The sequence below is a fragment of the Sus scrofa genome, chromosome 8 (assembly GCF_054392235.1).
Source record: "Sus scrofa isolate SSC_HxYL_T2T_F1_AM1 chromosome 8, Sscrofa_HxYL_maternal_Yorkshire_Landrace_v2.0, whole genome shotgun sequence".
Taxonomy (NCBI): domain Eukaryota; kingdom Metazoa; phylum Chordata; class Mammalia; order Artiodactyla; family Suidae; genus Sus; species Sus scrofa.
Window position 1 is genome coordinate 15665697 of NC_139390.1, and position 25031 is coordinate 15690727.

General features: G+C 37.6%; 1 protein-coding gene and 1 long non-coding RNA gene across 6 annotated transcripts in view; one reads left to right on the forward strand and one right to left on the reverse strand.

Annotated features, from left to right (window-relative positions):
* The window catches only part of KCNIP4 (potassium voltage-gated channel interacting protein 4), a 1125192-nt gene that overhangs the window by 518654 nt on the left and 581507 nt on the right, over positions 1–25031 (reverse strand). The window lies entirely within an intron of this gene.
* LOC110261970 (uncharacterized) overlaps positions 1–25031 on the forward strand; it is a 200023-nt gene that overhangs the window by 4369 nt on the left and 170623 nt on the right. The window contains exons 3-4 of one of the 2 annotated variants that reach the window (XR_014812233.1): positions 856–1015; positions 7826–10033. The exons of the other annotated variant lie outside the window; for it this stretch is intronic. This is a non-coding gene — a long non-coding RNA (uncharacterized LOC110261970). Of the gene's footprint in view, positions 1–855; positions 1016–7825; positions 10034–25031 lie in introns of those variants that run through there. 2 annotated transcript variants of the gene reach the window in all.

Here is a 25031-nt window from a genome sequence, read left to right on the forward strand (position 1 = left end):
GACAAGGGATTCTAGTTATTTTCATCTGTTCCTTTTTAAAATTCCAAATTGGGGATGATATTAAATGAGGCGCGGTAGAAGAGCTTTCTCCATAGCCTAGTCTTAGACTCTCGATTAGTTCGCCTGGTCAAAAACTAAACTTCATTCCATTTATGCCTGATTAGTCATTATTTATCCACTTGTTAGGTTTAGTTTGGTCCAGGTACTACACAAGGTATCACGGGTAATACAAATCCTATCTTCTGTCTTTGTGAGGCTTAAAATCTACTAAAATCTAGATGATAGTAGCTAATATTTTTAGGATCATCATTAGTTAATAGATTAGGGAACTAAACACCTTATATGGATTCTTTCAGTGCATCCTCACATAAACCCTATGAGGTGCCATTATCTCCACTGTACAAGATGAAACTGAGATGCCAACGGCTGAGTAGATGACATCAGGAAATATCCAGCTCAGGATTTAAACCCAGGTCTGGCTCCAGAGATCATGATCAGATGTGTTTTAGTTGTACAGAAGCATCTGGTGAAAGCCTTTAAGGAAGTATGGAAAGCACATGAGGGTGAGAGGTCCCACTTAGGCTTGAGCGACAGTGCAAAGGAAGAGGATGAAACCAAGATTAACTTCACTGGACTGGGCTTGTACCCTGCTAATAAAAAAAGGCAGTCTGCATCACCTGATTGGTGGAGAATAAGACTAGTCTTGCCAGGGAATTCAACCAGAACCTGGGAAATACTCACCGTCAGCCACATCACTTGTCCAGATGCTCCCATGAAGTTCCCTCCCCCATTTTCAGGCCCTCTCCCACTGTGACAGTTGTCTGCCTTTTCTAACTCCTTCCTCTTCTTTGGCAGCTACTCAAACCTGGAGAATCCTGGCTAAATCCTATGACTGCATGACTAGGGAAGACATTTGGCCCATCAAAATGAACTGGAATAAAATTAAGGAGCAAGGCATCAAATGAGAAGTCTCAATATTAATGTGAAGAAATAAAGACCCACAGTTATGGAAATGGTAGGATAATGCAGCCAGTAGGTGCATGCTTGGGTTCAAATCCCCATTCTGCTACATTAGACTTTGGGCAAGTTGCTGAGACAATTCATGCAAGACACTTAGAACAGAGACTGTCACATTGTAAATGCTCAAGAAAAGGGTACCTATTATTATAATTATTTATTGAGCCCATTGCTCTACATCAAATGCTGTTCTAATTGCTTTACATGAATTATCTCAATATACTCAAACAACTCAGTTAGTTAAATACTATTATTATTCCTAGCTACCATGTGGATAAGAAGGAGTAGGGCATCTTCAATTGAGCTGGGATTCTAAAGAAAACATATCCCTCGTAACCACCTATCAAGTTTATCACCATCTTCAACACAAGTGATATGAGAATAATTTATTCATTTATAATGACTTGACTTTTAAATTGTTCTCTAAAGAAAACTAGAAATCTTAATATCCCAGTTGAAAAGAAAAAAAAAGTCAATAGAATTGAAGTAACTTTCCTGGGCACTGTTTTTTGAGAACTCCTTAGTCACTTTCCTTTCTGGAACACTCCACAGAATGAACAGATACAGTGAGGTGTTAGTATAGTATAAGACTACAGACTGTACAAAGGCTCAACTGAACTTTCAGAGTCCTGTCATCTGCTGAGGAAATTCATCTTCAAGGACATATTCCATCACCCCTTCAGTCTCATCGGCCTCATCTATGCACACACTCACATCCTATGACTAGACAGTTGGTAAGGGACCAACATTGGTCCAGGCTTCACCAGACAACCTTGTCCTCAGGATAAACATCAAAGGCAATCTATGCAGTAGGTGAAGGTAGTTAAACAGAAGAACAATAAGCAGTGACTCACACACTTCAAAGCTATATTTTAGTGCATGCTTACAGGACTGAAGATAAATGAGAAGAATTGTAAATAGTAGCAATATTATCCAGCACTGCCAAGAGAGAATAGAGAACTTTATATATATATTATATATATATATGTATATATAATATATATAAATAAACTGGCAGTGCTCAGAATTTAGAGTGCATCAGAAATACCTTGAGATCTTCTTTAAAGTGAATCCTCAGACTTTCCCCAGAGATTCTGATTTAGTAGGTCTTGGCTAGAGCTCATGAATCTCCATTTTTATCAAATATTCCAGTGATTCTAATGCAGAACTTCTCTAGACCACACCATGAGAAACACTGCATTAATCTGCTCTAATACTCCTCTCGCCCAGTAAGTCACATAGCCTCCAAGGAGACATTTCCCCAGCTTATTAAAAACTAGCCCAGAGTTACAAACTACAGAGTTAAGAATAGATAGGGGCTATCTATTTTACAAACTCTACAGTTAAGAATAGATAGGGGCTCCATCAGTTTCACAAACTTCTTTAGAAATTTTTTTTTCTTCTACAAGAAATAAGATATTTTTAAATTGTTTGTGAATAGACACAAGTTTCCATACCTGGCATCTATCACAACCTTTTTTCACCAAGGAGCTTCAGATGCAACTGTAAATGAAGATGAGACTGTAAACCATTCCACACTTCTCTGCATTGCTACATATCCTAGCTCCCATCTTGAATCCATCTCTACAGCATCCTTCTTTAAGCTCTAAATGTAATTGCTTAAGTGAGAGACAACACTGATATGCAGCCATCTCAATAATCAAACAAAGTGAAATAAATAGCAACTGATGGATGCCAATGTTTGGAAGTGTGAAGCTGATTTAGATAAAGTAGACATTTCAGTTTGAGATCTAATAAAAAACAAAACAGCAGCCGCAAGGAGCCTTTTCCCATTACTCTGCCGGGGATAATCTTTATCTAAATCAATACTATAAAAGTAACAAAAGACACAAAGTTGTCTGATGCATAATCCATTTATTATGAAATCATGTAAGACTCAAATAATTGAAACAGGATTATTTATGTGATCATTAAACCCAGGGGAATTTCTACAGATTTTTGGCCCTACTTAAAGGAAAACTTATTTGCAGATGTATATATTTAGCCAGATTTCATTTCAAATTTTATTCCTTCCAACCAATTATTTCTCATTACAGTTGACATGCTATACTTCCTCACTGTACTAGAGGATACAAATTGTTTATTCTTTTATTTTATTACACTAAAGAAATACAAAATATGAAAAGTAATGCACAATAATCCCTTTGACAATTATTCATGCTACTCATATTGTAGTTTAATTACTAACAACTCTAACTTAATCACTTTTTAACAACCTTGCTTTTCAACAGGAATATTTCAACTATAATAGCCATGATATTTACATCATGCTTTAATCAAGTTTTGCATAATAATTAAGCTTATGTTTTATGTGAAACATATACATAAGACTTAGCTTTATTAGGACCACACTGAAAAGAAACGTGATCATCAACGCAATGGAAATAAAATTCATTAAATAACACAAAATGGTCCCAAAGAGTTAAAAGGACCAACTTTTATACATAATTGAGGGAATGCTTTGTTCAATTTATTTAGAGAGCTATATAGTTTAACAAGGTTTTGAAGGGTCATAAGAACAAACCAGTCCAGCATGACCTGCTGGTTTGATAACTGAAGGTGCACTTCTCTGAGCTGTGACATTAGTATAAGCAATCTTTTTCTATCCCTGCATAGCAAATTATCACAAACTGAGGTACTTAGGAAAACACGAATATAATAGTTTACAGTTTCCATGGATGAAGAGTCTGGTTATGGGTTAGCTGAATCCTCTACTCATGCTTAAATCAAAGTGTAGGCTGGGGCTATGATCACATCTGAAGCCCTGGGTCTGCTTCTGCAATCATTGGTTGTTGACAGAATTTATTTACTTGTGGTTGTATGACTGAAGCTCTTATTTTCTTGTCAGTGGTTGACAGGGATCACTCTCAGTTCCCATAAGTTGTTTTTAGTACTTTGCCTCTCCACAACAGGACAGTTTGCTCCTTCAGTGCCAGTGGGAAAACCTCTTATGCTTCAGATCTCCCTGACCTCTTTTCAGAGGTTACTCAATTAGGCCAGGCTCATCCAGGATTCCCCTTCTGCTGAACTCTAAGTCAATTGATTAGGAACCTTAATTACATCAGCAAAATCACTTCTACCACACACATTCCCATAATTATGGTGATGATATGCATATCAATACAATAGTTACAAGTCCTACTTATACTCAAGGGAAAGGGAGTTTACAGGGCATATATATCACGGTGTGGAATCTTTTTTCTGCCTACAACAGCATATTTTTAAATTCTTAGTAGCACACCAAGTGTCCTGGGAAACTGAAAGACAATTTTTATTTTATAGGTTTTTTTGTTTGTTTTTTATTTTCCAAACTAAATTTGGAAGGAGGCTTAGCAGAGAACTACTAGGCATTTGGCTACTGAATGCACAGGAGCCAGCAGACACATCTGAAATCCTGAAGTGGAATCTGTTCTCCAGCCACTTACAGCAGCAAGAGGAGAAAAATAGCTAGAAAAAGCCACAGCTGCAGTATAGTTGTCCACTCCAGCACTAGACTACACACTGACTAGCTGGATTCATCCACTTATGTATAGAAAGCAGAAAGGACAATCTAGAAAAGGGTGACATGTAGAATATTTGGTGCCCTAAGGCTATAACTTCCAGATCACATTCATTAGATATTTTATAGAGTAGCTTTTTTTTTCTCCCTCTTGTTTCTTACTGCAATAGCAACTGTGGCCTAACCCCTGTTCCGATAATGGTCATGGCCATTTTTATGAACATCTCTTTTCATTTCCATCACAATAGATCATAGTGAAATCATTGCCTAAGGGCCAATGCTAATTTGATACTTTATTTTCTACATAGCTTTGGGCAGATGCCATGTCTTAACCTGAATTACTTGGCCCATAAAATACACACAATAATAACAGCTCATAGTTTCAGAGTTGAAATACTTAAAACAAGTGAAGCTACCCAGATCAGAACAACTAAAAAGTAAATAAATGTCATCAGTGTTGTTATAATTAGAATGGGGGTGGATGTTATAGTTTCTTTGCTCCCCAGGTATACCTAGAAACTAGTGCCATGTCTGGCCTAGGCATCCACTCAACATATGCCTCTTAACACTATACCTCCCCTTTTCTGATGTATCCTCAGTCTTCACTGTTGTTAGAGTGATAGGAACATACCATTCTATATCTTCAGTTTTTGGTGTTATCTCATTGATGCCAGAATGAAATTCCCAAACCATAGCAAGACAAACAAGATTCTTCGCAACTCTTGGAGGAGATCTCCAGCCTCATCTCTCAACAATCTATCTTGAAGTCATGCTGAACTACTGCTGTAGCCAACATGCCAGGTTAATTTATCCAATTGCTTCCTTTTCCTTCTAAGAAATACATTATTTAAGAATAAGCTAAAATATTTTCACTTGGATGGGGTCTTCCACAAGCCCGTTTCTCCAACCAGACATATTGACCCCTTTTTCTTTCTGCTTTGTACTTGTTTCAACTATGATCATTTCAAGATTTATGAACTGGTTGACTTAATATCTCCTCTATGAAACCATGAGTCTTTGAGAGGAGGAATCATATTGTATTTAAGTTTCTAGGCTCGGTACTTATTCATGTGCCTGGAATGCATTCGTTGATCAGTAAATGTTGCAGCAAATGAATGAGGAATGAAGGAGGAAGGAAAAAAAGGAAGAAGTTAATGGCATACTCTCTATGGGGCACAAGGAGGTTTTAAGCCAGATGTGTAACCCTCAAATAAAGAATCATCATCTAGAATCCCATCATTAATGGTTTATTTTTTTACAGTAAGCATTCCAGATGTCCTGAAAATAAATGGTAGAAAACATTTGTCACTAACGCCTTGAAGTGAAAAAGTTTTGATCACCACTTGTGTGTAGGAAAAGTGAGACCATTGGCAACTCGGCAATTTGATGTCTGATGACACTAATGAATAAAGAAGGAGATATTTTAAGAGCCAGTTTGTTAGCAGGTACCTCCATAACTGAATACTTAGTTGGACTGGAAAATCTGAAGTGGTTCTAAAACAATCCAGAACATCCTAAGGCAATCCAGATGTACTAAGACCATTGCTGGTCAGCAAAATTGTAGCTTTCTTCCATTTTCTGTTAAAATCATACTGTATTGAACATCCAATTTTTTTTCTTGCAATAACAGTTTAATAGCCACTACCCCAATTGTGACTGATACAAGCACTCAGTTGGTGATTGATGTAGACTGAGGAATGCTGGCTTCTAAATTATTAAGCCAAATTTTCAGTAGCCAGGTTCTTCACTAGAAACAACTGGCTTAGGGTTTCATATACTTCCTTTCCTTAGGGACTCAAACGGCCTGACATGGTATTTTCACGGATAACATCACTTGGTTTTTTATTTTATTTTATTTTTTTTGACTTTTTGCCTTTTCTAGGGCTGATCCCATGGCACATGGAGGTTCCCAGGCTAGGGGTCCAATTGGAGCTGCAGCCACTGGCCTACACCAGAACTACAGCGATGCAGGATCCAACCTGCGTCTGCGACCTACACCACAGCTCATGGCAACGCCGGATCCTTGACCCACTGAGCAAGGCCAGGGATTGAACCCGCAACCTCATGGTTCCTAGTCGGATTCGTTAACCACTGAGCCACGACGGGAACTCCAACATCACTTGGTTCTCATGACCTGTGCTGGTCTTAGTATTTCTTGAATGGCTAGCTCTTTGAGAGACACCGGAAAGGTGTTCAGTATTCTGGTAAGATGGAAAGGCTTGTCATTAGCAAGAGGATAAATTGGCATTTGGTTTGGGTTACCACATATTTCAATTTTTTTTTACAATATCTTGGATTTAATCAAACTCTCAATTCTCATGCCAACTGTTCCTTTTTCACAATTTTTAAACCTTTATGATTTTAGCATTAATCAACACATTTTCATTAATGAACACAGAAATCATTTTGATTAACATAAAATTGTGAAAATATGTTTGTTACTCAGTGTTCAAAAAACACCTTTAATCACTTTTCTATGGCTCTCCATATTTGATGGGGGATGGGGGGATACAATAAAATTCATTAAGGGAATCAAATGGCAAATATATATTTATATCAGCTGTTTCTTTTTAACAATTAGATCATTTCAACAATATGATAAAAGTTTCATCCCTATTATATATAAGTGTGTGTGTGTATACACATATATAGAAAAAGACAGATATGACTATAAAAAAGGGAAAATTGTAGTTCCCATCTTGGCTCAGCAGAAATGAATCTGACTAGTATCCATGAGAATGCAAATTCAATCCCTGGCCTCACTCAATGGGTTAAGGATCAGCAGCCATGAGATGTGGTGTAGGTCACAAAGGAGGCTCAGATCTGGCGTTGCTGTGGCTGTGGTGTAAGCCAGCGGCTACAGTTCCGATATGACTGGGGAGCTAAGAACCTTCATATGGCTAGGGTGTGGCCCTAAAAAGACAAAAAAATCAAAAACAGAAAGTATATGCATGTGCGAGTTTTACTATCAGAACCTGTGTATCCAAATGGGTCTTTTACACTTCAAAGGAGCCCTGTGGGGAAGTTATGCAGTGGTTCTAATAATAGGGTCCTCTTTTGGGAATTCCCTTTAAATTCTGGCTACTGTCAAGCTCAAACCTTCCAACTGTCTGCACCAGTGAGAATGAGAATGAATGGGATTTTTTAGGACCATATTCTTATTGGTAAGCATGTCTGAAAATGACAGATGGCTCCCATGGCAGATTTCTTAGGGGTCCTGGTGATATGATGAGTACGCTGGTAACTATTCAAGCTTCACATGGTCATTTCTCTCTCTTACCTCACTAGGAATCACGTTTCTGGCTGACCAAAAATGCAGGCTCCTGAAGCCTGGAGTTGTTGGCCCAACTTGCACCTGCATATTGTCTCTTCCTGCATGAAGTTAACAGAACTTAAAGTCTGCCTGAAGTCCACCTGTGTTCTCACTGCCATCAGCATGAAAAATAACCAAAACTTTATCCAAATGACAGAAAAGGCACAGCCCCTCCTCATCCTATTTTTTTTTCCCCCTGATCTGAGCCACAGTTGCTACCCACCAGGCCAAATCTGCAACAAGGCTAGGTCCTTACTTAACCCACTTTGTGGGGCCAGGAATCAAACCTGCATCCTAGTGCTCCAGAGACACCACGATCCTTCTGTGCCAGTGGGAACTCCCCTCCTCATTATAGTTTAATGACTTTTCTTGTAAATTGCATCGTCAAAAGGGAAATATGCAAGGATTAGAGTAATGTGGCTATTTTTCATTGAATCATGCAAAGGTTTGCTAAGGAAGGAGGTTGAAATCCAAAGTTAGAATAAGTCTTTTGTGTTGTCATTGAATTTCAATTACGTACTATCCTTGCCTACATTGCCAGGATAATTAGAAGTCCACAGCATCTCTGTTAGTCACAGAAATCCTAATAATGTTTTTGCCACACAGGGTAGAAATGAACCTCTACAATTCTATTCCATTTGGACAGAGAATCTTGGGTTCTCCATTCCCCTAAGCTCCTGACTTTGAAAGTTTGATATGGGATTTTGAAAAGGTCATTTTTCTATATATTATGTTATTTACTTTTATATTTTGAGACTTATGTACTGCATATCCAAGTACTTTTTTACTATTGTACCATTAAATAGAAAAGAAAATGACACACTACTCTGTGCTTTCTTTTCACTCTAAAATCCTGTTGCTTTTGTAGTGCTCACTGATGTGAGCTAGTTTCTAATGAACCTTCATTTTGTTAAAGAGCCTAGACATACAGAGAAGCTTACTTTTCTCTTTGTGGACTAAATCCTGTAAATTTATGAGGTTAGTAAAAACCCTCTTGAGCTTATATTTTTTTCCATATCAGAAATATGAAGAATCATTCAATCAGGAATTGTTTAGGAAAAATTTATATTTAAGCCTTAAATAAACTATGGAGAAAACTGAATATTATTCTTCCTGCTAAAAAATGAACTCTGGAATATTATTCATTTGATAGTGGTAGTGCGCACCTGAATAGAATGAGGTGCAACTTTAAGCAGGTGGCACGTTAGACCAATTTGAAGAGAGAACTTGTTAAGTCAGAAAAAAATAATTTATTAAAATTCATTCAGGGAGGATATTCTAACGTGATACTTTTGCTCTCTTCACAGGCAAAAAGAGGGACATGCCAAAGGTAAATTTAAAGGGGACCAAGGCCCATCTTTGTCCCAGAATCTATCAGGCACTGTTCAATCTTTGTACCTTCAGACAAACTTTACTTGCAGCTGTGATCATCTGGTCCTATTTACATGTGTTAGATCAATTATATCTAAAGTAATAATAGAATTAAGGAGCAACAAGGCAACAGATACATGATGTAGTGGGGAATAAAGCTTGCCTTAAGCCCTGCTGTGACCTTAGGATCAAATGTGTAACTAGTTTTTCCTTTATATTTAAATCCATAGTTTACCTCTAATACCTGCCTACCAATTGCCAGAATTCCCCTTTTTGTTTAGAAAGTCCCTGAAGGCTGGCTACCTCCCTGGATCTCTGGAGACTGCCTCCTTCTCTCTATCCCACTGTGGTCAACTAGTTACCTGCCCAATATAAGCCTGTCTCTTGCTAAATTTGTGTGATCCTTGACAAATTAGTAACCTATTAAATATCAGCACACAGGGGAAAATGATGGCCCATCAACGTTAACGCCCGTCTACTGATGGTGAATTGAGATAAGCTTTGCTTCTACCACTCTACACAGGCATACAAAGATACACATATGCACACAATTATACGTATAATGAGTTAAAAGACTATTCCCTAGCAATCCTCTGAATTCCATTAAAAAACTCTTCAGTGTTTTTTGTTTTTTTAAATCACTGTGTTTTATTAATGGATAGCAAAATCCACTTAATGGGTTCATGGCCAACAGCTTTTTAAAATGAAACAAACTAATACAGAATTGAGTACACTAGAAAAGAACAAAGTGAAAGTCATTTTTTAGGAGAAAAGAATTGATGAGTGCTTTGCAAGTAAAATGTGAGATGTTCTAATTATGTTTATGAGTGTTTTTATGTGTGTCCTAGGTCATAACAAAAAATATACTTCTTACTGCAGCTTATGATCTAATAGTGGTATAAACCATACAGTAGAGCAGTTGGAGAGTAAGGCACTATAAAATACCTTAATAAAATTGCAAATTTGTCACCCGAAATCGATTACACACTAAGCCAATACTTCTTTATAGATACAACAACAAACGCAATTTCACTTGATAAACTTGTTGCTTTCAAGAAACCAGATAAGCAAAGCTATGAGAGACTAGGAATCCAAATGAGTAAATTTTGATGGCAGGATAAACAAATAATAAGGCCTGTATCTGAACAGTATGCTGGGTGAGTTTTGGGCTGGAGGTGTCAGGGTAGGCAGGGACTAGTACACTAGGGGGACTACCAAGGAACTTGCGAAAGTGAACAAGGCTGGAGAGAAGGGCTTAGAAAAGGGGGCTCACATGTGTAATCATTCCACTGTTAATGGGCTGTGTTGAGCTGAACTGGTGAAGAACAACAGTGATGATATCTCATACTTGTCCATCTCTTTTTACATCTATTATATTATTTTATCCTCATAAGAAGGGCTGGAACTAAAACGAAGTGGGCAAGGCATCAAGGGTGCAAACTATAAGGAGGTGCTCATTCTTGGGGACCCACAAGTGTTCTGTGAACTTTGCTCACAGCGCCCTAGCCTGGGTTGTTAAAAGAGACGTCACTAATTTGGTGTTAGATGTTAGGAAAGTTAGGTACACAGAATTTAAGTGCAAGTGTCAGTAATCACTTGTCCTCCTGACTCCTGAGAAAATTGCAATTTTTGTCTACTTTAGTCAACCTCAGTAAGGATTTATACTGAATGCCTTTTCAAAACAGTTAATTGGCAAGATAAAGAACCATACTACACTTATTTGCTATGAAATATTTGTTCAGGAAGAATGGCAAATTGCAGCCAGTAAGGTTTCAGCCTTGGATTCCTGCATTACATTTGAGACACTTCCATTTCAGAAAGGCATAGATGAATTGGAAACCATTTAGGGAATGATTAAAAAAAAAGATTAGAGAAGAGAAAGGTTTGATTTATGAGGCCAGATTGAAGGAGATAAATGACAATTACTTGGATAAGTGACATCCAGGGGATATGATAAGAATCTACAAATACTGATAGTTAATATGGTGAATACAGAGGACTTCTAAGTGTGCTACAAGATAGACCTAGCAGGAATGGAATGGAATAAAATGTGAAATTGTAAAAACAAGAAGAAGAGAGTATTTGGGGAAGAGTATTCATTAAGTCGAGTAGTAAAACATAAAAGAAGGATGAGGAGAAAGGGAGGAGAGAAGAAGAATTAAAAAATAGGATTATGAGGAAGAAAAAAAGAAAGCAAGGAAGGAAAAAGGAGGGTGGAGAGAAGGAAGAATACTGAAAGAGAGAAAATGAGGGAGGGAGCAAGAAAGGAATGAAGAAGGGAGGAAGCAGGAAAGGAAATTTCTATGTCTCCCCCTTGTGCATGTTTCTCTATAAAATACACCAGCAATATTGATATTGGTCTCTGGATATAAATTTTTAAATATAAAAGACATGAATCATTATCATAATTTCAATAGATAAATGTTCATTGATGACTTAGTAAAAATGGAATCCATAGAAGATAAGAAATGCTTCTGTAAAACAGCTCTGTTAGACATTAGCCTCCCCCACCCCCCCAAAAAAAAGAAAAGGGGGAAAAATAAGAAATAGGAACCTATGACTTATTCCACTATACCTAATAATAGGAAACATAAGAAATAAATTTCTGGCAGGTTTCAGGCAGAATAAACCTCTCCTCAGAAACTTGAGCCAGGCAAAGAGATGGCATCAACACTCTACCTCAGGGGAGAAGGCTGCCACTAAATCAGAAGGAGACAGTAATGGGGAGCTGATGTAGCTGGGCAAAGCCACTGACACTATTAAATCCAGGGTCTGGGCGCAGGAAACTTGCCAACCTCTGGCTTGCCTGCAACACATAACAGTTACTGTAATTGAAACTGAATTATAAGATTGCCCTGGTACAGATCCTACTTTTAAAAGTCCAACACATAACACTATTAAAATAAAGACATCTGGAAATAACCTATAGTCCCATTGTCTCTTTGTAGCTAGCACCTGCCTTCTTAAGGAGTCCTTCATGTTTCTTTCCTCGGCTATAAAATAGCAAAGCAGTGAAAAAGGTGCTCTTTTAGATGAATCACAAGGTTAATGAGGGCTGAGCACCAATGAGGTGCCAAACACTGTGCCAGCTCTGTTTCTTTTATAACCTTCTATGTGTAACCTTCTATGCCATTGGGATCCATATCATCCATTTCACAGATTAAAAATCTGAGGTCAAAGAAGTTACGTAATTTCCCCCAAATCACTTAGATAGTAAGAGAAAGAGCCAGAAATGAATAGGATTCCAGTCTGCTTATCTTCAAATTAGATCCATTATACCTAACATTCAGGAAGTTGTGCAATGCATCACACATAGTAAGCACTCAATTAATATGTATGAATTGATTTGAAGGGAATTGACAATATAATTGAGGTGTGAAAATAATCTCCAACAATTTTGGCCATGGCTTGATGAAATACCGCCAAATTTCTATCAGCTATTGAATTACATGTGCGTCATAACTGTCACATCTATAAAGTGGCATCTTTAAGGACAAAGTATCTCTTGTATCTTTTGCCTTTTTTGGTGCTTGTGTTACCACAAAATATACTAGAGTTCATCAATCTTAAATAAACAGAAAATGGACCTAACATCTGTATTAATTCAGTAAATGCTAAACTTGGGTAAAACAACATATATGATGACTTCCTGTCTTATATTGGTATTAGGCTGACTGAGAAATAAGACTGACAGTAAATATGTAGTATTTCATTACCTAAATATAAAAAGTCCTGTTTATGTATTAAGACGATACAGTGGAATCAGAGACCTGGTCTTTATACATACAGAGCTTATAAATCTTCTGGAAGGCAAGATACAAATGCATGCAGAGATAAATAAATCAAAGTTTAAATAGCCATTTGAGATTTTTTTCCCAATAAGATTTCATTAAACTAATATTTAGGGAATACCTAGTATGCACCAGAACTTGTGTTGGGCATCAGCATCGGGAAAAAAAAAGAAGAAGATGGGGATGTTCTCACTGTGGTTCAGCAAGTTAAGGAACTGACATGGTTTTTATGAAGATGCAGGTTTGATCCCTGGCCTTGCTCAGTGGCTTAAGGATACCACAGTGCTGCAAACTGTGGTATAGGTCACAGATGTGGCTTGGATCTTGTGTTTCTTAGGCTGTGTCATAGGCCTCAGCTGCACCTCCAATTTGACCCCTAGCCTGGGAACTTCCATATGTCAAAAGTGAGGCCATAAAAAGAAAAAGAAAGAAAAGAGTCAGACAGGATCACTGTTCTCAAGAACTCTATGGTCTAGTGAGGGAAGTAACTTGCAAATGTACAGTTTAAAACAAAATTATTAGCATTTTAGAGAAAGACATACGGTGCTAAGGAATGCAGATGAGGAAAGGATTAATTCTGCTGATAGCGGCCCTGAAGATTTAATCAAGGAAAACTTCCCACAGGAGGTGAGGCCTAAGCTGGGTCTTGAAGAATAAGTAGGAGTTTCCAGGCAAATAAGAGATCAAACTCCAAGCATTATACATTATATACTAGTCTACACAGTTATAAAATAACAGAAGAGTGGGGCAGATAGTGATAAGGAAGTCTTTTTAGCAAAATTACTAATATTTAATGGGGAGGATTATACAAACATTACTTAAAAATATTCAATTTCAGTTCTTCTCAGGTCCACTTGAATGTTGATAAATACTGTGACGAGTTCAAAGCCACCTCAAGTAGGATCTTCACATCCTGACTATCGCATGGCAAGTTTCTCTTCCTCACTGTAGGATAACTCATTAAAAGTAAGGCGTTCAGACTATATAAGCTAAAGCATACCTTCCTGTTTAGATTAGCTTGTCTAATACATGAGGACCATCGCTAACATTTTATAAATCATATATCACATAATTTAAATGTTCAATAGTGTTCAAGAGCATATCCACTTTTTGGAAACTAATCATAATTGCAGCAGAGGCATCACGAAATATTTTATTGATAAAAAGCTAAGAAGTAAAAATCATTTCTTTTACATCCATAATTATAAAAGTGTATAAATGGATCAGCATGTCTACATTGCAGAAATTTTTAAATCTGAATAAGTCTTAAAATATCACAAATACTTCTGTGAAGCATTCTTCTGATTATAAGGAATATAGAGGAATCAAAGTTATAAGAGTTATAGACAACAACATTTATGGCTACAGATTTCCAGTTATAAGAATCCAGGGATTAGAGCTGTGCTCTTCATTTTTATACAAAAATAAACTAGAAAACTGACGACATTCACCTTGCCCATTTTTAAGGTTACGGAAAATTTCTGTATTAATTCTCTCAAAGTGAAAACAGGGAATAAGTTCACATTTAATCCTGGACAAATTTAATCAAAACCTCGTAAAACATTCCACATGAATGGGTTTCAACAAAAATGTGATGTCCTTAAAGAATAACGAGCTCTAGGGCTCGTTATCATTGAACTTGGTCACTCCTACTTCCTGTGAATGATTGCCTTTTGCAAATAAATTTTAAGAGAATCCCCCTACTCCATTCTCAGCAGTGTCTTTACTTCTCCCTCTTTCTTTTGTTGCTTCTGGAAAACAGTCCACCTTTTTTCTTAATTGTGCCTTGTCCATCACTTCTGGGAGGGCTCCATTTCACCTTTAAGACATTAAGTGGCTCATTCAGAAAACTAAGACCTGTCCCTTCCAAGTCAAACCCGAATCAAGTACTGAATTAAATTGGGTTAACTCATCTGCTCCAAGCCCCATTTTCATTGACTTCTGTTTTCCCATTTCCTGATAATCTGCCTGGTTCATGTATAAGACTGTCCTGCTCTTCCTTGGTTAATGGAGTCTCCTTTTGACTTCCTATGACAAGCTTTGACTGTAGTCTTTGACTGTCTCTTGCTCTTTTGGTTAAAACCACTACTCAGATATGTTTTTCCCTTCCTGATGTCAATATTCATGGTTTCTGTTTCGTAGGTTAGGCCCTGTGTCAACCTAGAGCAATTTCCTTTAATGCTCATTTTTCTCAAGATAATTTTTAATTGTTCCATCTCTCTCTTTTTTTTTTTTTTTCTTTTTGTGGGCGCACCTGGAAGTTCCCGGACCAGGGATTGAATCCCAACCACGGCTGCAACCTATGCCATAGCTGCAGCAATGCCAGAACCTTTAGCCCACTGCACCAGGTGGGGGAACAAACCCGTGCCTCAGCAGCAACGCTACCCAAGCCTCTGCAGTTGGAGTCTTAACTTACTGCATGGCAGCAGAAAGTCATTGCCCCATCACTTGAAATGCAACACCATTGGCAATTTAAATTAACCTCTCTATTGTTACCAGACATATTGAATACTGTAATCTAATCAACATGGTATACTAGGTGGACAAGCAATATTACATGGCATATCAGAAAACAAAGGATGTTGTGGTCACCAAGCCATCGGCCACTGCAGCCACCCCTAACTGTGCAACCTAGGGAATTCAGGATGGAGAATAACAGAAAACTAACCCTAGACAGAAAGGAATGATTTCAATGAGCCCAGACTCACATCTTCCCATGTATAGAAAAGTGCTAAATTCATTGATGTAAGATGTCCGTTTTTTTTTTTTTTTTTCCCTTTAATGAGCAGTAATCTTTTGATGTTTGATTACCTAGGTTTTTTGTTTTTGTTTCACAAAACTCCTAAATATCCTGGTCCTTCCCTTACTTCTTCAGAACTGTTCTCAGAGCTCTTTGAGAGGCTGCCACCCTGGGCTATAGTCCTCAGTAAGTCACTGAGTGACACATAATTCTCAGGTTTTAGGTTGTGCTTTTTTTTTTTTTCTTTTTTTTCCAGTGGACAACTATGAGGAACTGAATCCAAAGATTCTGACTGTTTGTTATTAGAAGAATGGAACTTCCTCCACCATTTACTTATAGCCATTCTACTCTACAATTTTTATGGTAATGACCAGATTTGTATCTCCAGCTTAGAAGTCCCTTCCCTCCAAATTTCTTTTCCATCTCAGTGTGTGTCATCTCCACTGGAATATCTCAGGGACATTTAAAACATGGTGTGTCCAGGAGTTCCCGTCATGGCGCAGTGGATAACGAATCTGACTAGGAACCATGAGGTTGCGGGTTCGATCCCTGCCCTTGCTCAGTGGGTTAAGGATCCAGCGTTGCCGTGAGCTGTGGTGTAGGTTGCAGACGTGTCTCGGATCCCGCGTTGCTGTGGCTCTGGTGTAGGCTGGAGACTGCGGCTCCTATTCGACCCGTAGCCTGGGAACCTCCTTATGCCATGGGAAGTGGCCCTAGAAAAGGCAAAAAGACAAAAACAACAATAACAACAAAGACAAAAAACATGGTGTGTCCAAAAGAGAACTCTTAATTCTATTCTCACCCCTCCCTGTCACTGTAAATGGCACTAACTAGTACCTTAGGTAAGAAGCGTGTGAACAATGACCTTGATGTGGTCTTAACTCTGCCTTTTCTCTCCCCACTCTTATCCAGCCCTTAACAAGCCTTGCTGAGCCTTCATCCAAAATAAAGCAAATTCTTCTCTCCATCTCCTTAATGTACTTCATTGGTAACGATCCCTACTACTTCTTGACATTAGTACTGAAACAACGTTTCCTTTGTCCTCTGTACTGCTTCTCTTATTCCTTCCAATCAAAGGAGTTTCTTAAAATACATATTGGATCATCCTATTCCATATATACATAAAACCATTCAGTGGCTTTCCACTTTATTAGAATAAAATTCCAAATCCTTTTTATGGCTTATCAAGTATTGCTTCCCTCTCTAATAGCTCTTAAATACCCCCAGCCTCAGCAATCTTTTAGCATCTGCAACACAAATTCTTTATGGGCTCAGAACTTTGCACCTCTTGTTCTTTCTTCCTGATACGTGGTTTTCCCTTAGTCTTTTCAATATTCTGACCTCTGTTCAAATATTATTTCCTTGGAGAGACTTTTCCTGACCATATTATTTGAAGAGCTGCCTCCTCTAATCCCAGTGCTTTGCTTTTTTCATAATCTACATTATCACAACCACTGTTTAATTTAAAAATAATTTTTACCTCTTGCTAACACTTCCTCATGAAATTTTGTTCCACCAGGTAAATTATGTTTTAAAAAATTAAAAAAAAATGTGGAAATGAATCCAGCTGGGAACCATGGGGTTGTGGGTTCAATCCCTGGCCTCCCTTGCTGTGGGCTGTGGTGTGGGTCGCAGATGCGGCTTGGATCTGGTGTTGCTATGGCTGTGGTGCAGGCGGGTGGCTACAGGTCTGATTCCACCCCTGGCCTGGGAACCTCCATATGCTGCAGGTGCAGCCCTAAAAAGACAAAAGACAAAAATACATAAATAAATAAATAAAATAACAACCATAACAACACATACTGGCTTTCTGTCTCTAAAAATGAAACAAAACAAAACAAAATCTCCTACATATACCTGTTACATTAAATTAAAGATATGTTAGAGAGAATGGATCCTTCTGGTGATAAGACTAATAATGGCTTGAGTCCCAAAGGCAATCGTCCGCTTGTTTTTTGATAACTTAGTCCAAAAACTTTGGGATCTTTATGCCACTACTTCATATTACTTCAAAAATAAATTGCAGGTCACAGTAAAGGTATTACTTTCCTAAATATACCAAAAAACTACGACAGATAGAGTTTCTAATACAAGTGCCCGCTATCTTTTACAAAGCCGGTTCAGGAAGGCAGCCACAAAAGCTCGTCTTTCTTTCCTCCAGCAGCATCCGCAGAGCACCTATAGGCGAGCAGTAGCATTGCGGTTAAAGGTTCAGGATTTGGGGATTAAGGGTTCAAGATTCTCCTCAGCTTTGTATAATCATGTGTCTCAGAACAAATTAGTTTCTTTATCCTTAAAATAAGGTTAATATAATATCAATCTCACAGGGTTGTGGTGAGGAATAAGAAGACAAAATGAGTAAAAAGTCCACCACTAAAATCTAAAAAAAATGTTAGCTTTTCCACAGAATAATGTATCCTGAGGAGCATACATTTAAGATAGCATGCATTAGAGTTTGTGTTGAGGTACAGCTGCAATGAACCCGGCTAGTATCCATGAGGATATGGGTTTGATCCTTGGCCTCGCTCAGTGGGTCAAGGATATGACATTGCCTTGAGATGTGGTATAGGTGGCAGAATGAGGTTCAGATCCTGCATTGCTGTGGCTGTGGTATAGGCCAGCCCTGGCCTGGGAACTTTCAGAAGCTACAGGTGTGGCCTTAAAAACCAAAAAAAAAAAAGAGATAGCCTGCATCTGAGAATATAAGTTGTTTTAGGAGAAGATGAAAGTGTACCTGGTGGAGTGGATGGAGTTAAATAACCTTGGTTATTCTAAGGATAAACTGTGCCCCTTCTCCACTCTTAGAAATAGCTTTATAGAGATATAATTTGCACAGCATAAAATTCACCCATTTAAGTGATGATTGAATGACTTCAAGGAAATTTACAAAGCAACCATTGCCAAATTCTAATATGAAACATATTTATTGTCCCCCAAATAACCCTCATGCCTATTTATGAGCATTCCTCCTCACACCCCCAGACCCAGGCAATTTCTGGCTTACTTTCTATCTAGATTTGCCTTTTCCACATATTTCATATAAATGGAATTGTACAACATGTGGTCTTCAATGTCTGGCTTCGTCATGTCATATAAGGTGAATGTCAGCCCTGTGATGGCATGTATCAATTTTTAATTCATTTTCATTGCTAAATAACATTCCATTCTATAAATACACAATATTGTTCTATTTGGAAGTTGACTGACATTTGAGTTGTTTCCAGTTTTTGACTACTACCTTAATGGTATCATAAACACTTTTGCTTGCAAGTGTTTTTCTAGACATTTTCATTTCTTTTGGGTACAGTCTTAGAATCTCCCTTCTCCATTTTAAGTGAAGGCTCTGCCCCTGACAGACTTCAATGCCATTTGTTCAGGAGAGGAACAGAGCTCTGACTCTCCTTCACATGTAACTACTGAGTCAGTTCATACAATGAAGTGGAGAGAGAACGTCAGTTCTTGTCTCTGCCCCCCTTCTCTCTAACTTTGCTTGCGAGCTTCGGAGAGAGTAGTATACCTCTCAACCTCTAGATTTCTCCCTTTGTGAAACAAAGGCAGGAACTAGATGTTCTCTGAATTATCTTCTATCTTTAAAAGCTTACAATACTTTCTGTTACTAAAGAATTTAAAAACAAACCAAAACACAATGAATCATCTCTGTTGCCACTAGCGTTTTTCTGGGCTGGCATTTTGTGGGAAATCTGCACCAGTTACAAAAGAATGATACAGAAAGTGAATGATACAAAAAGTATTTGTCTGCTGTCTGGGGCACATCCAGGATTTACAAGTCTGCATGCTACACATGTCTCTGCTTTTGAGGTTCTTCTTGCATATCACTATATTTCTCTGACCATATTTTCTAAGACAGTCATTTCATTCAAAGTTAACTGGGCAGAAAACAAACATCACTACCACACAATAGGGTGGTTTATTTTATCAAACACCTTAAAAATATAAATCCAAGTAATGACCATTACTCTCAGTCATCTCAGTGAGTAGACTTTTTTTTTTCTTTCATTTTTTTCTGACATTTCTCAGAGCATACTGGGATATTTCACTTTGGAATTGCTCTCCAAGGGGGTGGCAGAGACAACTTTTAAAACCCATTTTTAAAACTTATTAAAATTCAACATATAGCAAATATATAAAGACTATTAAAGTGAACATGCATGTACCAATCACAAAGCTTTAAAAAGTTGACTACCAATGCTATGGAGATTATTTGCACCTCTCCTTAATCATGTCTACCTCTGTTGACTCCTCTGTCCTTAACCTCAGTGTTTTCCTGCATTTAATCGATATATATTTATATTTATGCTTTTCTACACACATATGTTGTTCTAAGTAATAGTTGGTGCTGTTTTTTTTCAGGTTTAAATATTTCCATAGACAGTATCACACTATACGTATTCTTTAGTAACTTTCTATTTTCACTCAATATTTTGTTAGATTTATCCATAGTGATATGTGGATTCTTCATCAATATTCACAGAGTAGATCATCATATTGTTTTAAACAAGCCTCTACTAGGTTCATCTATATTCTTTTTTTTAAGATTCCACATATAAGTGATATCATATGATGTTTGCTTTTATTGTCTGACTGATTTCATTTACTGTGATAGTTTCTAGTTCTACCCATGGTTGCTGCAAATGACATTATTTCATTCTCTTTTGTGGCTGAGTAATATTCCATTGTGTCTATGTACCACAGACTAGCAGACTTTGAACTCAAACTTATGGTTGCCAAAGGGGACAGTTGGGGAGGGGCACAGACTAGGGTTAAAGGGTTGACATATGTACACTGACACATGTGCAATGACTGCCCAACAGGTACCCACTGCATAGCTCTGGGAACTCTACCCGATATTCTGTGATAATCTATGTGGGAAAATAATTTGAAAAAGATGGAGTTCCCCTTGTGGTGCAATGGAAACGAATCCAATTAGGAACAATGAAGTTGTGGGTTCAATTCCTGGCCTCACTCAGTGGGTTAAGGATCGGGCGTTGCTGTGAGCTGTGGTAGATTGCAGACACAGCTTGGATCTGGCATTGCTATGGCTCTGGTGTAGGCCGGCAACAACAGCTCTGATTAGAACCCTGGCCTGGGAACCTCCATGTGCCACGGATGTGGCCCTGAAAAAAAAAAAAAAGACAAAAAAAAAAGAATGTATGTGTGTACATGTGTAACTGAGTCACTTTGTTGTACAGCAGAAATTATCACAGCACCATAAATCAACTATACTTCAGTAAAACTTTAAAAATGAAAAAAAGTTTAATAGATAATATATATATTTATCCTTTGATGAGTACGTGCCCAACATTCTAATCTATTTAAAATAAATTGGGTTTTATAATGATTCTAAAATAAATATGCCTCAATTATTTATCCTATTTCCTACTGAAGTACATTTAAGTGATAGCCAATATTTTGCGACCATAAATTAGTACTTTACCAATAAATATTGTTGTGTCTATCTCCTTTGTGAACATATCAAGAGATGTCTCCACAGTATACACCCAGGAGTGGAATTTCCATATTGTGGCAAGTGGACATTTTCACCTTTATTATTTATTACTAAATTTTCTCTGAAGTATTTGCACCAACTTTCATTCTATCCATCTGGGTGAAAAATTCTCTTTTTCCCACAACCACCCCAAACTTGCTATTGCTACACATTTTAACTTTTGCCAGCTACCAATGTGATTTTTAAAAATCAAAGTTAATAATCATTGAGTATCTACTCTGAATATACCTCTGTGCTTAGTTCTTTATGGAAGATAAAGTAAGATGTAATGGAACTGGAGGAATCTAATATCCTGCCCACAATCCCACCACTTGTGAAAACCGCTGCAAGTCCCTTAACCCCCTCAGGCCTCTGCTTCTTCATCTATTATATTAAGGGCTAGATAAGAACATTTCTCAGGCCCCTTTCACCTCTGATCTTGAATCTATGATGCTCCACAGGAGCTTACAAATCTATAGGAGAACTAGCATATAACTTAACACCAGCAAAATATACAGATAAGGGATAAGGAGAGCAGAGAGGATGGGATCCAGGCAGGAAAGAAGGAGGGACTGGAGCTTTTTATTTAGAAGGTTTGTGAGTTCCCATTGTGGCGCAGCGGAAATGAATCCGACTGGGAACCATGGGATTTCGGGTTCGATCCCTGGCTTCGCTCAGTGGGTTAAGGATCCAGCGTTGCCCTGAGCTGTGTTGTAGGATGCAGACACAGCTCAGATCCTGCACTGCTGTGGCTCTGGTGTAGGCCAGTGGCTACAGCTCTGATTAGACCCCGGCCTGGGAACTTCCATATGCGGCAGGTGTGGCCCTACAAAGACAAAAAAAAAAAAAAAAAAAGTTTTGGATGAGCTGCTTCCAGGAAAGTATGGATGACACTCTCCAGAATGAATGGAGGAAAGGAAATTCAGAGACAGGAAAGAGCCCGGTGGAGTCCTAAAAACAGGAGAGAGAAGGGGAGGTGGTGTGGCTATAGCACAAGGTGTGAGGTACATGCTGGGGGAAGGGGAATGAAGCCAGGTACATGACATTTTTATTATGCCATATTATAATAAATCCTCATGATTTTGTTGATTTTATTTTTCAAATGCCCCAAAGCAATTAGGAATCAAATCTGTAACTAAGGCAGATGGTCAGTTTAATTTCACTTTAAAGTGAGATCATAAAACTAATTTCCGTGGGGCTCATAGACTGACTGGATAGACACTTATCAAACAAGATTGCTCAGGGGGGTTGGAAAATGGAAAGAAGCATAAATAAAGTGAATCTTTGACAAAGGAGAAAAGAATATACAACAGGGAAAAGAGTCTTTTCAGCGAGTGATGTTGGGAAAGTTGGACGGCTGCGTATAATCAGTGAAGTTAGAACATACTCTCACACCATATACAAAAATAAGCTCAACAGGGTTTAAAGACTTAAATATAAGACATGGCATAATAAAACTCCTAGAGAAGAACATAGGCAAAACATTCTCTGATATAAATCATACCAAGGCAATAGAAATAAAAGCAAAAAATAAACAATTGGGACCTAATCAAACATATAAGCTTTTGCACAGCAAAGCATATAGTAAAACAAAAAGACAACCTATGAAATGGGAGAAGCAGCTGCATCTCCCAGTTGCAAATGATGCAATTGACAAAGTCTTAATTTCCAAAACATAGCTCATCCAACTCAATAACAAACAAATAAATAATCCAATCAAATAAATGGGGAGAACTAAATAGATATTTCTTCAAAGAAGACACACAGATGGACAACAGGCTCATGAAAAGATGCTCATCATTGCTAATTATTAGAGAAATATAAATCAAAACTACAAGGCACCACTTCTCACTGGTCAGAATGGTCATCATTCAAGAGTCTACAAATAATAAAGGTTGGGAGGCTGTGGAGAAAAGGAAACCTATTATACTGTTTGTGGGAATGTTAATTGGTACATCTGCTATGGAAAACAACATGGAGTTTTCTAAAAAAAACTAAATATCGTGTTGCTATATGATCCATCTATCCCACTCCTGGATATATATCCGGACAAAACTATAATTTAGAAAGATACATGCACCCCTATGCTCATAGAAGGATATTTACAATATCCAAGATATGGAAACAACCTGAATGTCCATTGACAGATGAACAGATAAAGAAGATATACAATGGGATATCAGTCATAAAAAAGAATGAAATAATGACATTAGCAGCAACATGGGTAGACCTAAAGATTACCATACTAGTGAAGTTAGAAAGAGAAAGGCAACACCGGATGCTATCACTTATATGTGGAATCTAAATATGACAAAAATGGACATATCTATGAAACAGAAACAGACTGACATAGAGACTGTCAAGGGGTAGGGGGGTGGGGGAGGGAAGGACTGGGTGTTTGGGATTAGTAGATGCAAACCATTATATAAAAGACGGATGAACAATAAGTCCCCATGGTAGAACATAGGTAAATATAATCAATATCCTGTGATAAACCATAGTGGAGAAGAAGATAAAAATAATAGATACATATGTATAATTAATCAATTTTCTGTATAATTAATCACTTTTCTGTACACCAGAAACGAACACAACATTGTAAATTAATTATGCTTTAATAACATTTTTTAAAAATAAATTAAGAAAGCTTACTACTTACGGTAAACAAGCTTCTTGGATTTTTGAATTCTGGTATATTGCTTTAAAAGACTTCATTATTTATAATTAAGCCTGGTATAGAACCTGATGGAATCTTATCATTCCAAGACAAAATTTTCCTTTTTTAAATTAAAAAAAAATTAATTTAATTTAATTTAATTTTTGCATTTAAGGGCCGCAACTGCAGCATACAGAAGTTCTCAGGCTAGGGGTCAAATCGGAGCTACAGCCACTGGCCTCCACTACAGCCATAGCAATGTGGGATCCAAGCCAAGTCTGCAACCTACACCACAGTTCAAGGCAATGCCAGACCCCAACCCACTGAGCGAGGTCAGGGATCAAACCCACATCCTCATGGATACTAGCTGGATTCATTTCTGCTGTGCCACAATGGGAACTCTGCAGGAGGAAACTTTCAAAGTACAAAATAAATTTTATTCTTGAGAGGAAAAAATGCCATCTAAGAAGCTCTAATTTATTATACCAGAATGGCTGAGAATTTTACTTTGAAAAATAATTAATGTATCTCATTCTGAATAAAGTAGGTTATCATTGATTAAGAACATGGATGTAGTAAGCAAAAATACACGGGTACAAATATTGATTCTCCCTTTATAAATTAGGATATTTAAGCAAGTTATTTATGCTCAGTTTTCCAGTATTAGAATTACATTTGGCTACATGTAGGAAAATATAGAACCAATCTCCATGTGTTTAAGTCGCTACTATTTTCATCATATAATAAATCAGAGGCAAACAGCTCAAGGCTGGTACAGTGGCTCCATGTTGTTATCAATATTCCAAAATCCTTCACTAACTTTCTGACTCACCATTCTCTCTCTCTCTCTTTTTTTTTTTTTTTTTTTAGTAATACTTTTTTTTAAGCAATTTTAGGTTTACAGCAAAATTGAAAGAAGGTACAGATTTCCCAAATACCTGCTGCATCCACACACACAGTTTCCTCCGCTATCAACATTGCTATCCAAATTAATACATTTGTTATGAAGAATGGAACTGCATAGACGTGGAATAATGACTCAACCTTGACGGATTATTTTAAGGTTCACACTTGGTGTTGTAAATGTATGAGTTTAGACAAATATGTAGTGATAGAT